Genomic DNA, 12,454 nt, shown 5'->3' with positions numbered 1-12,454 from the left:
TGTACGAGTGGCCTCGAGGTCCACTAAAGTTTGTAGCCTAAGATATATGGTTATTTATATTTGTATAATTGTGGCACGTGAGGATTGATATGAAAGTATGTACATAATCAGCTATATGTGCTGATTCAATAATTACAGAGTATGGCCTGCATGATTGAATTTATGGCCTATGGGACCAGGGTTAGTGTTAGATTTGGGCTTTATTCCCAATGTTGACCATGCAATTCATTTTGTTATGAGTTTTCCTTGATAAATTGTTGATAGCATGGTCCTTAGAAATCAACCATTTATAAATTTGTGATTGCCCCTTCCTACTGCTTGCAGTTCATTTGTATGGCCATGTTGTATTTTTTGAAAGTTTTTGAGCACCATGCTTAGCAGCCAAAAAAAAAAAAAAAAAAATCAATGTTATGCTGAAGGTAGAAGTGTTTAAGGGTATGAAACTGCCTTGAGTACTGTTTCTTTTTTGGGAATTTTGGTTGAGAAGGCCAATGATAGGAGGGTTTAAACCTTGGCTTTCCTGCTTATGTGTTTATTTTCTTGCTCAAACAAGTATTAGAAGTCTAATGAAATTTTTGATTGGTCAGTATGGTTTTTTACACAAGTTTTGTAATGCCCAATACTTTGTTGGTAATGGCTTATGAAAGTGATCAAGTCTTCTAATCATAGCACTATCTATCTCAGTTTTTTCGAACTGGTGCGTCCATGTCTTCTTAGGTCCCTAAAAATCAGGCCGACTTCTCACAAAAAGCTTTCCTCTTTGCTTATCAGACTGTAGTTCACCACTAGGCCTGCTTCCTCCCATTATATAGCGTCCTGCTACCATCTTTTCGAAGTCGCTGCCTTACAGTTCGACGTCAAGAACATGTTTACCGTGATCAGACCGGTCTTTCTCCAAAAGCTTTACCGGTAATGTTTCCAATTTTGTTTTTTTTTTTTTTAACTTGCCAGTTAAATATGATTTAGGCTTTTGGCATTTCAATTGGCGTTAGATACAAGTACGAATCCAGCTGCACCATTTCTCCCCAAAGCCCATTTTCTTCATCAACTTCAGAAGTGCCTCCCAATTCACATTGTCATATGCTTTCTCAATATCTAACTTACAAATCACCCCAGGAAACTTACTCTTCGTACGGCTGTCCACACATTCATTGGCAATGAGAATTGAATCAAGGATTTGTCTACCTCCCACAAAACTATTTTGAGATTCAGATATTAGTTGATCTAACGCCACTTTCAATCGATTTGCCAAAACCTTGGCCAAGATCTTATACTTGCTCCCCACCAAACTAATAGGTCTGAAATCTCAAATGTTAGAGGCATCATTCTTCTTAGGGATTAAAACTAAAAAGGTAGCATTTAGAGATTTCTCAAACTTACAGTGCTAATAGAACTCTTCAAAAACTGCTAAAATATCACTTTCTACAACTCTCTAGCAATGATGGAAAAAGGCCATAGAAAAGCCATCTGGACCTGGAGCTTTATCCCCTTCCATATCTCTAACCACTAATATTATCTCGTCCTTCTCAAACCTCCTCTCCATCCAGCCCCTCTCCAACTCCCCAATTTGATCAAACTCTAGACCTTCTACAAAAGGTCTCCACTCTTCGGACTCTTGATACAGAGATTTATAAAATCGAACTACTTGAGCAGCCACTTCTGCTCCTTCCTCATAAATCACCCCATCCACTTCTAAGACACTCAGATGATTATGCCTTCTATGGGAATTAGTCATCTTGTGGAAGAACTTAGTATTATTATCACCCTCCTTAATGCACAACATCCTCGATTTCTATCTCCATGAGATCTCCTCTAGAGAAAGAAGATGCTCTATTTGCAATCTCACTTCATTTCTCTCATACATCTCTGTTTCAGTGAGTCCAAGAACCCCATCCTCAGACTCGAAAGCCCCCAATAATTCTTTCTTCTTGCGACCAACATTGCCAAATTCTTGGTGATCCCACTAAATAATGTCTTCTTTCAAAGCTTTCAATTTTTTAGCAAACACATAACTAGGTGTACCTGAGAAAGAATGGCGATTCCACCATGAATCAACTCTATCAACAAACTCATCCGTTTTCAACCACATATTCTCAAACCGGAAGGGACTTTTCCCCCTTGCCATACCCCCTGCCTCCAAAAGAATTGGGAAATGGTCTGAAATAGGTCATGGTAGAATCCGCTAGATCACATGCGGAAAGTGTTGCTCCCAATCATGTGATGGCAAAGCTCTATCAATCCTAGACATGGATGGCTAGTTAGTACCACTAGACCATGTATAACTCCCTCCCTCCAAAAGCAAGTCTATCAAGTTTAGGTCCTCGATAAATTCAGAAAACTTTTCCATAGCCGAAATAAGCCGAGAACCCCCCCCTCCGTTCACTAGGAAAGCAAACAACATTAAAATCCCCAAAATAGCACCAGGGAAGTGAACATTTTAGTACTGCTGAATACCAACCAACTCATCCCACATATAACCCCTCATATTGTTGTCATTTGGACCATACACCCCTGAACATGCCCAAATAAAACCATCCTCCACCCCTTTCCATTGAACCGACACCAAGAACGAACCCACCAGAACCTCTAACTTTTCTAAAACCCTTCTATCCCACATAATCAAGACTCCTCCAGCCATCTGATCAGCATCTAGGACTGCCCAATCCACATACAGACAACTCCACAAACTGCAAACCATCTGTCTATCCATGCCAACAAGCTTTGTTTCTTGAAGGCAAATAACATCATCACACTTCCACTCCCGTAACAAATTTCTAACTACCAAACGTTTCTGGGAGTCGTTCAATCCTCTAACATTCCAAGAAATCATTTTCAACTTCATTAATACTTTTAACTCCCCACTACTTCTTCTACTACACTACCAACACCCTATCGCCCATCATAATTAACCGAGGAAATTAAATTCCTCAACTCTCTTTTCCCTTTACCTGTTGAGGAGGCTGCCTTTTGGTTAACCGTTGCTTTCTTCCGTCGTACGATAACTACCTCCATCTCCCTTTCTAGCCTTTGAAGATAGTCAATGCACAACCTCTCATGACGGTTCACAGAAAGCCCAACCACTTTGCTAAAACCTGGGATCCTATGCTTCACCCAACTTGAGACATCCAGCCTACTACCCAGACCCAACACCGCAGTACTCTCCTCCTCACCCAAACAAGCTCTACTTCTGAGATAGCCCCTCCCTCCTCCATTGAGCCCCCCAAGTCAGATATGCCAAAAACTGACTTTGAATCAATACCTACAAATAAAATTAATTAAGATTGCATTAGATGCTATGAAAGCAAACTTAGTTGTTGATATGACCCTTAGTTGAGAAAGAAAAGAAAACTTATGATGGGTTGATTAAAATTTGGTGTGTTTGATGCTCTCTAATTGTTTAGTATGTTTAAGATAATTCTTCATTTGACTCTTACTCAAATAACAGCTCATATTGAGGGAACAATTTTGCTGGTAGTCTACAGAATTTCTAGGGATTCAATTAAGAAAAATATAGAGGAAAAGAGACAAACATGGTTGCCATTGTTCTCCATCTCTGACCTGGCCTCGACCTCTAGGTTATTCTCAATTAATTTAGATCTCTACATTAATAATGTAATTAATTTTAGGTTCAAGTTTTGTAATTTTCTTCCTCCCGATAAACCCTTCTTCTTTACCTCTCGCAAGTTTTTGTTCTCTTTCTTCTTTTCCTCAAACCTATTGTAGTCTGCCTCCTCTATAACTTCTCTTCCTGTAAACAAAATCCCAACAAAATTAGCGGTATTTTGCACCTAAGTTGTCCACCTATTTCAGACCTATGCACCACTCCTTTCAATTCTGACTACAAAGTCTCTCTCCTTCTCTATGTATATGTGTATGTATGTGTGCGAAGTTTGTCTTTTACAAGTTTTCAATGGGTAATATTTTGGTTTTGATTGGGACTGCTTAGGTTTTTTAAGTTAGAGTGCATTTTGAGAAGGATGTGCGAAGCAAGAGGCAGCCAAGAAGATATATGTTAGGTACATGAAACTTTCCCTTATAATTTTAATTGAGTTTTTGTTTTTGTGAATTATGGTGGGGTAATGGTTTAGTTAAAATTTTACCCAATTTTCCTTGGAAGCAGGAATTTGGAGGAATATTTTTAGGGTGATTCAAGTGTGGTTATTAATGCTCTACAGATTGGTTCAGAAAGTTCATCAACAACACCAATTGTTGAAGAAGCTAAGGCCATATTTGCCCACTTGTGAGAATGGGAATTTCTGCATACAAGGAAGGATGCACATGAAGCTGACTATCCTGAATGCCTAATGTATTAGGCAAGCAATACAAAATGTTTTAATGCTGTTGTGGTTTTGCTCTATCATTATTCTGTTTCATCATTGATAGCTATAAAGATTCTTTCTATATTCTTCTTCTTCTTCTTCTTCTTCTTTTTTATTTTTTTTAATTTTTGGTGGCATATTGAGTTCCTGTTGGGTTTTCATTGTTGGTGGGAAAGTAACTTTTTCCTCTTTATTTTATAAGAAGAGTTTTTGAGAAATCTACAGTTTATTGATCATTGAGTTTTGTTATCTATGTCTCTCATTGTTCCCTTTTATTTGATATTTGTGGCTTAGTTGATCCTTTTTAATGTTTGGCTTATAAAAAACTTCTTTAAAGATGTAACACCACTAACGGCAGTTGATAAAAGGACTAATACAACTGAGTTTTAAAACTTGAGAGACCAATTATACTCTCTTCAAATTTAAGAAACCAATTGCGCACATAGGGCAAACTTCAGGAACCACTTATCAAAAAAAAAAAAAAAACTTCTTTAAAGATAACGTTCTTAATCTCTCTCAAAGATTCAAACAAATATGAAGCCAAATATTTTCAAAACTCCAGTGTGAATGTTCAGTTATTTATTTGTAGTTTTGGTTGTATTTTGATTAGAGCAATGGTTATTAGTTCATCTCACACGCACAATCGTGCAGTAGTATTTTCCATTTTTATTATATAGTGTTTTTTAACATTTTAATTTTAAAACCAACCTTTCATGATTTGCATTTATTCATACACTGCACATAACCTGTCCCCTCTCTTATCCGTCGTTCTTCCCACTGTCAATCTCTCATACGCAAACCCAACACAGTATTACCTTGCAAGGGCATGACCATGTCTGCCATCTCCGACTTGACCTCAGTATCAAACCATTCTCTATTAGTAATTTTTAATTAATCTATGACTAATTTCTTTTCCTATTGTCCATAATTAGGTTTGCTTTTAATTTTGGGATTCTGATTCCTAACCCTTTTTCCTCTCTATTCTTTTTTTGGTTGAAGTCAAGGAAGCACCCTAGAAGTTCAAATACTACCACCTGAGTTGTTATTAGGATATGGGTTTTGTAAAGCGTGGAGAGACACAACAGAGGGCTGTCTCCACCAGCCTAAAGCCACCATTAGACAGTGGAACCACTACGGGTAAGACCCTACAATTCAATCAAACCCAAATATATCTCCTTACTGTATTCTTCTATATTGTAAAATTGACTTTTTTGTTTGTTCTTTTGGTTTTACTGATTCTTTTCTGTGATAAGAGTTCATAACTAAGTATGCTATTCATAAATTACCATTGTTTCTTTTCTCTCTTTTAAATAAATAAATGAATAAATATATATATAAATATATATGTATATATTTATTAAAGTTTAGGCAGTTTCTCTTTACCTATGTGCTTAATATTTTCTTTCTTAATCTTCTTCTATTCTGTTTAGAATTGGTTTTTGTGGAATTGCATAATCTGGTGTATTCAGTATTCTTTTCCATTGCCAACATTAATGTTGAAGCAGTTTAAGAAACCAAAAGGCAAAGAAAAACCTATGGAGGCATTCCCTAGAATTTTGATATTTTTCTTCTGGGTTTTAATGTCGTATTCTTTGAGGATTTTCAGTTTAATTGGATATAAAGTTTTGTATTTTTATATTCTTCTTATGGGTTTTAATTTTGTGTATTCTTTGAGAGATGAATGGCCCTTGACGTAAATTATACTAAATTTGCTTTAAAATTTAGACTACATTTAAAGAAGACATATAAGTTCAGTTGTTTGATGCAAGGTGTTTTACTTTGTCATCTGTCATCTATTGCGGTGTGAAATTATTATAGCGGGCAAAAGATAATCTCTCTTCCTTGATTTTCCTACACACATACCTCATTTTAAATGAATTAGAAAAAAAAAAAAAAAAAATTTCCCCTTCTCAATACTTTTTCCCTTAGAACTTGGTTGACAATGATAAACCATGCCTTTTATTCTTTATATTTATGCAAGTTCATTCATTATTTTTTATGTTTGTAGTATTAGGTGAAGCATATTAGTTTTAAATGATCCACTTCATTTTCTCAAAAAAAATGATCCATTGATCGAGATGGAAAAATTTTGCATATCTAGGTATGATTTTATGCGTGCACTTAGGGAAAAATTTGTGAGTTTCATATTACCATTAAAGTAGAGTGAGGATTTTACAAGTAGAACAATATTTGAATTTCAATTCCATTTCCTCTACTTTAGGTTTATGGGAAATCGGGATGACTTTTTTTATGCAAATTTTGACTTCAGTTCTATGGAGTTTGTTTCATAATGAATTGTTAGACCAAAAAATCCCACTCATCTTGCTAGACCTAATAGTTAAACACACCATTGAATTGTCATAAACTTAATTATGATTGCATATTATTAAAGAAATGTGACTGGAAACACTTATAATATAACAAGATGTTAGTTTTATGGATGTCTTTAGCTACTTTGAATTCTGTTAAATGCAAACTTACTTTTAAAACATACTTGGTATGCTGTTGAAATAATTGAGGTTGAAGTTTGATTTTGGGTTTGAGACACGGTCCTATCTATGCAGATAATCTTTGACTCTAATTTTTCCCCCCTAATAATAAAGCAACATTTTTGCATGTGTAAATTTTAGGTTATTTATAATGGGTAAGATTCAAAATTGTAGTGGTCATTGATCTGAGCATCCATTTGATATGAGTGGGAGGTTTAAAATTTTAGAATTTTTACCCTGGTCTTTTCATAATTTTTCCTGGAGTTAAAGTGGTATGTGGTTACTTTTGAGGATAAATTATGATAGATAAGGATAAGGATTTAGATTAGTGTTTGTAGCTACTACTTCTAGTTACATAAATGTATTGATTGACCTGAGAAAGCTGGTTTTCCCAAGTTTCTCAATTGGTTGGGTTATGACAATTATGATTTGAATGCAAACAATAATAAAAACATCCCCGTTTTAGGAACCATTGTTTTGGATGGGTGGTAAAGGGAGGGAAGTGGATGGTGCATAGGAATTGCAAGTCTCCATTAACGGGAGAAAATAGATATTGATTCCTTTTATTTCCTTCTAAATGAATTATTTTTAGTTATGAATTCTGTTATTTGCAGATAATATTTTCAAGTGGAGATTAGTAGTTGTGCACAAAAGATTCCATTTTGCCATTGTGTATAAAGGCAAACCACACCATTGTTAATGACAACTGTTAAGTGAAATAGCACAATATCTTTTCAAAGGGTCAATAAAGAATGCAATGGCATTATCATGAGAATATTATTTTCTTGGAAATTTCTAGATATTGATGTGAAAAACATTTTAGTAGTTGTCTCTATTTAATGCTGCTTTTGAATAGCAATTTTTTTTAAGTTTGCGACAGAAAGGGTATTTATAACTTATTTGGATGAATTTAGTAATAAATTTATCTCTAAAAATAGCTAATCATTAAATTATTATCCCTAATGTTTGTTATGAGTTTTTTCCTTTATATTTTTAGAAAAATTGTATTCTCTTGATATTTTTCCTCCTTTAACTCTTATATTTTAACTACTTTGTGCTCATGTAGAATATGGGTATCATTTAATATTCTAGATTATAGAGTATAAGGAATATATTTATTAAATTTAAAAAAAATGATATATTTGTCTATCAGGATTTGTACAGAGGAAGCATTCATTTATTATATATTTTTTGTTCATCTACATATTTTGCAATAGTTGTATACAATTGTTTAATTTTCCTTTAATGTTTGATTACATTTCAAATATACTAATACTTTGTAGCATGCTTAAAACTAAATATATATAATTTGTTGGGACCTATCTTGCAGGAGATCATGGAAATGTATTCAAGTTGAAAAGGAGAAACCCAATTGGAGTTCACATTAAAGAACAAAGGTGTATAAGAGATTTCCAGTTCTTTTAATTTCCCTAATTTGGAGAAATGTGCTTCATCTAGACTGCCTGTGAAGAAATTATGTGAAATAGATACCGCAAATAGATTTGAAAGAAGTCCAAGACTCTTTGGAACGGTGCCATTTAATTTATTTACACCAAGGAGTAAGGCTTGCATTTGAGATAAATTCCCAAGGGATGAAGGAATAGGACCACTTAAAGAATTATCACTAAGATCGAGATCCGTTAGATGCTTAAGCTGCCCTAGCGAATCTGGAATTTTTCCACTCAAAGAATTATCCCTAAGATCGAGATATTCTAAGAGACTTGTACTAAGATTAGAGAACCAATTAGGTATATATCTCTCGATTGAAAAGATTTTAAGAAAGATTAAGGACCCGAAGAGACGTGGAATTGACAAATCCAACTGTTGGAGTCAAACTATCAAGTTGACAATTGTTTAAGATTAGCTCCGAAAGAGATGAGACATGGAAGAGAGATGAAACATCCAATGAAGGTTATCAACATAAAGACCATTATTGTCTTTAAGATTTTGATAGAGAAGGCTTGAAAGGTTCCCAAGCTGATGAGGAATGTGTCCACAAAATTGGGCATGATGGAGGTCAAGATGTGTCAAATTGACCATTGATCCAAGGAAAGTTGGAATAGAAGTACAATTAAAGAAATTATCGCTCAAGTCCAAGTAATTCAAAAATTCTAATTCAATCAATGAAGGACTAATCTTACCGCCTACATGTTTTACTGATAGTTCTGTAACAGGAGCAGTTTTGTTGTCACAGTGAACTCCGTCCCACCTGCAGCAATCTTCTTGGTCAGACCAGGAGGAGAGTGAGCTCCAGTTGTAAGGATCAGTTAAACCTCGTTTGAGGCTAAGAAGTTCGTTTTTCTCTTTTTCACAACAAGAAACATTTGACTCTGCTTTGAAGAAACATAAACTGAAGATTATGACAAAGAACCATGGTAAGAAAAGCACATGAATTGCAAAAAAGGCACCCATGATAGAGCAAGAACAGAGGAAGAGAAGAGAATGGTTTTTTTTTTTTTTTGGCTGAATGAAGATAAGAGAAGATAAGGGTTGAAAGATAAGTTTGAAGGAAAAGACGCTGAGTGTGAGTAGTGGTGGTGATGCAATTGGAGATTACTAGAGCTTGTGACAAGTGATTCTTAGAAAGTCACTTTTTTATTTTTATGAGGACTTTGACTTGTTGACTTAAAGCCAAACGCCAAAGACCAATGCCGGTCTCTGGCGTAACCACAGAGTGATAGTTGTTTCCAAACTTCAAATTGTTGAATACTTTGTTCGTTCGGAGACTTGTTTGCCCATTATACCTATGTTTGCTTGTAAATTGTTTGATAATTGTACCAAGATAGGCTTTTTTTCCTTGATCTGATATGGCTTTGTTCTAAGTTCTAACCATCCGCACTTTGGTCTCTTCTTTCGTTTTCACATACTATTTTGCACAAAAGTAATGCCCATAATCAAGTTAAGTCTCGTTCATGTGTTCGTATATTCCTTTGTTATGCATATGCATATATGTTTAGGGGCGTTAATGACATGATTGCAGGCTGATTACTGTTTCAAGATAGATACCTCTCCTCAGTTTACTACTAGTAAATATAAATAATAAGATGTATTTAAATTTAGCCATTGGATATTCATTGGAGAGAGTACTGATCATCAACCAAATTTGGGCACTTCAAACTGCGGCAGTGCCTATGGGTGCTATAATGAGTGAAACCCCAACTATTCAATAAAACATTCCTGACCAGCCAAATACTACTATTGTTGCCACACCTGTATCAGCATTTCAAGTTTCAATGATACCAGCACCATTTCTTCGGGGAGTCTATCCCCCCCCTGGAGAATCCCTGTGTCTTCCAATGCCTCCATTGTTCTTCATGTCCTTACAGTTGTGTAATTTGGATCCTCAAGATCTTGCAAACTAGAGGCAGGTAGAGATTGTGTGCATTTTGAGAGTGGTGTTCCTTAATTTTAAACACTATACATTTGGCTCCAACAGCTCCGGACAGCTTGGACAAGGCACCATAGAAGAGAAATGGCTACCTCGGTCAGGTTGTGAACATTTTAACATTCTTAGTCCAGATAGGATGAATGCAAGGAAAAATGCTAGGACCACAACTATTTACACAATTTTTACCGCAACTTGTCTATATCAACCTAAAGTAGATATACAAAAAAAAAAATACAAAAATTCATCAATCTAAAGTAAAGTTGCAAGAAATAACAAGAGAGAGAGAGAGAGAGAGATTAATCACCTTTTTTTTGGAGAGAATGTGATAGAAATAGCATGCGCATGTGTGTGTATAAATACAAAATTATCCAAATCATGTTGCATTTGCAAAGTACACTCTTGAAGCTTGGGATTGCTTAAGATTTTATACACTGAAGTTTGAGAATTTTGATTTTACATCCTGAAGTTTGGTTCCGTTAACAAAAACACATCCTCAATTATTTTTGGTTGTAAAGTGAAATGTTGGCACACTAACAAATCAACCATATCAAAATGGCACCATTTCGCCTAAGAAGAAACAAAAATCACAAACTTATGACACCGTTTCACATCACAATTCCCAAACTCCACAGCAAACAAACCAATGTTTTAAATTTCATTATGTTCAAGTGTTTAATCCGGTGCATTTACCCCCTTATTCCATTTCAATCTAAATTCCGGTTTGCTCCAGACTATAATGGCGTTCCAGAAGAATTCTGGTAGTTCAAGTCTCTAAATTCCGGCCTTTTTTAGGATATTACAGACTATGTTGAATTTTTTAAAAAAACATTGAAGCCCAAATTCATCATTTGACTCATTTTATTCCCATATCATATTTTAAACTTTATGTTGGTTAATTGGATAAAATGAAATATAAAATTATAAATTATATATGTATATATATATCCGATGCACTACAAGATGCAGTAGGCAATACATGATGATGATGTATATCAAACTATTCTAGAACGTTTTTGTTTTATATACTAAGTGTGGCAGACTAGACACAGAAATGTTGCCACCAAGGAAACCTATGCTATTTCACAATAGTAGGACAAGCAATCAGCAGACAAGATTATCAACAAAAACAAAAATCAGCAGACAACAATATTATAGATGTGAAGAGAATATACAGGAAATTCATTGTTCCCTGATATGTGAGATGTAAAAGATAGAAAGAAAATATAAGCTAAACAATTATAAGAATTCATGTCAAGCCACCTCTTTGATATCCTATGGAATTAAAGCTTACAACATGAGGTGAGAAATCATGCTATGCATTGTATTTGAAAAAATATATAAAAAAAAGCACTCTACACCACCTATTTGATGCATTATGTATATGAGAAACAATTTCTACTGTCATAGTACAACTTTGGTTCTATTGAGGGTATTCCCATGAGTTTCCTCTTTGTCCACTTCAAATATCTCTAAACAAAGTCCAATAGAAGCATAATGGTAATGGTATCCTTTATGGTGATCCATCTGCAGTTGAAACCCATCTTCCCCTCCTCCACTATCTACCTATCAAAAAAGGTCTCAAAACGTTAAAACAAAGTCTGAATTTACAAATGAACTTTATTTCAAACACAATGGGCTAACTACAAATATAGACTAAAGTTAAAGACAATCTATATTTGTGAAATAAAATCCAAATGGCTATCGCATTAGCTACAAATTAAATCATATATTCAAAGTAAGTAACTACTACATTAACATGAACCAACCAATATTTGAGGACAAAATACTCAAAGTAATACCTTTTATTAGGTAGATAATGATGCCTTTCACTTGCTAAAGCAGACTCTTGCCTATTTAGATAATCAATTCATCTTTATCGCTGTAATCACATACATCCAATCTTTAATGTCATCGACAAATCTGAAAAAAGCATGCCTCCAAGTCCTATTGAAGAAGAGAGCTCCACAAATTGCCCAAAAGCCAGTTGTGAGTCCAACTCCCAGACCTATGTAGAAGCTGGAATTTTTAGAGTCATCTTCAGCACTACCTAGCATAAAATTAATTTAAGTATTCCCAAGAAATTGTTTTCCTTGAATATGCTTTCCATAAAATCAATTTAACTATCCCCAAGAAATCTTGCCCTCCCTTCCCCCACCTCCGAAGGCCACCATCTCATTTCCCACACTTTGCTGCCCAATTGTAGATTTTCTTTTGCCAACACTTCAATTCAAAAGTGATTGTATTATGTTAACACTAAC

The 12,454-nt window shown here is 34.8% G+C and overlaps 2 protein-coding genes across 22 annotated transcripts in view; one reads left to right on the top strand and one right to left on the bottom strand.

The window, feature by feature from the left end:
• LOC126725061 (coatomer subunit zeta-2-like) overlaps nucleotides 1–12,454 on the top strand; it is an 83,249-nt gene that overhangs the window by 29,584 nt on the left and 41,211 nt on the right. The gene's annotated exons all lie outside the window — the stretch shown is intronic.
• LOC126725056 (receptor-like protein EIX2) overlaps nucleotides 1–12,454 on the bottom strand; it is a 144,352-nt gene that overhangs the window by 123,760 nt on the left and 8,138 nt on the right. For 10 of the 21 annotated variants that reach the window (XR_007655283.1, XR_007655287.1, XR_007655281.1 and 7 more), the window contains 2 exons: nucleotides 11,996–12,201; nucleotides 11,320–11,759 (listed from right to left, as the gene is read on the bottom strand). The exons of 6 other annotated variants lie outside the window; for them this stretch is intronic. The gene's annotated coding sequence lies outside the window, so the exon portion shown is untranslated. Of the gene's footprint in view, nucleotides 1–11,319; nucleotides 11,760–11,995; nucleotides 12,244–12,454 lie in introns of those variants that run through there. 5 more of the 21 variants (XR_007655286.1, XR_007655289.1, XR_007655290.1 and 2 more) reach the window with 5 other exon arrangements.

This window comes from Quercus robur, chromosome 5 (genome assembly GCF_932294415.1).
Source record: "Quercus robur chromosome 5, dhQueRobu3.1, whole genome shotgun sequence".
NCBI lineage: Eukaryota > Viridiplantae > Streptophyta > Magnoliopsida > Fagales > Fagaceae > Quercus > Quercus robur.
The sequence above is the reverse complement of the archived record's forward strand: the minus strand, read 5'-3'. Positions and strand labels throughout refer to the sequence as shown.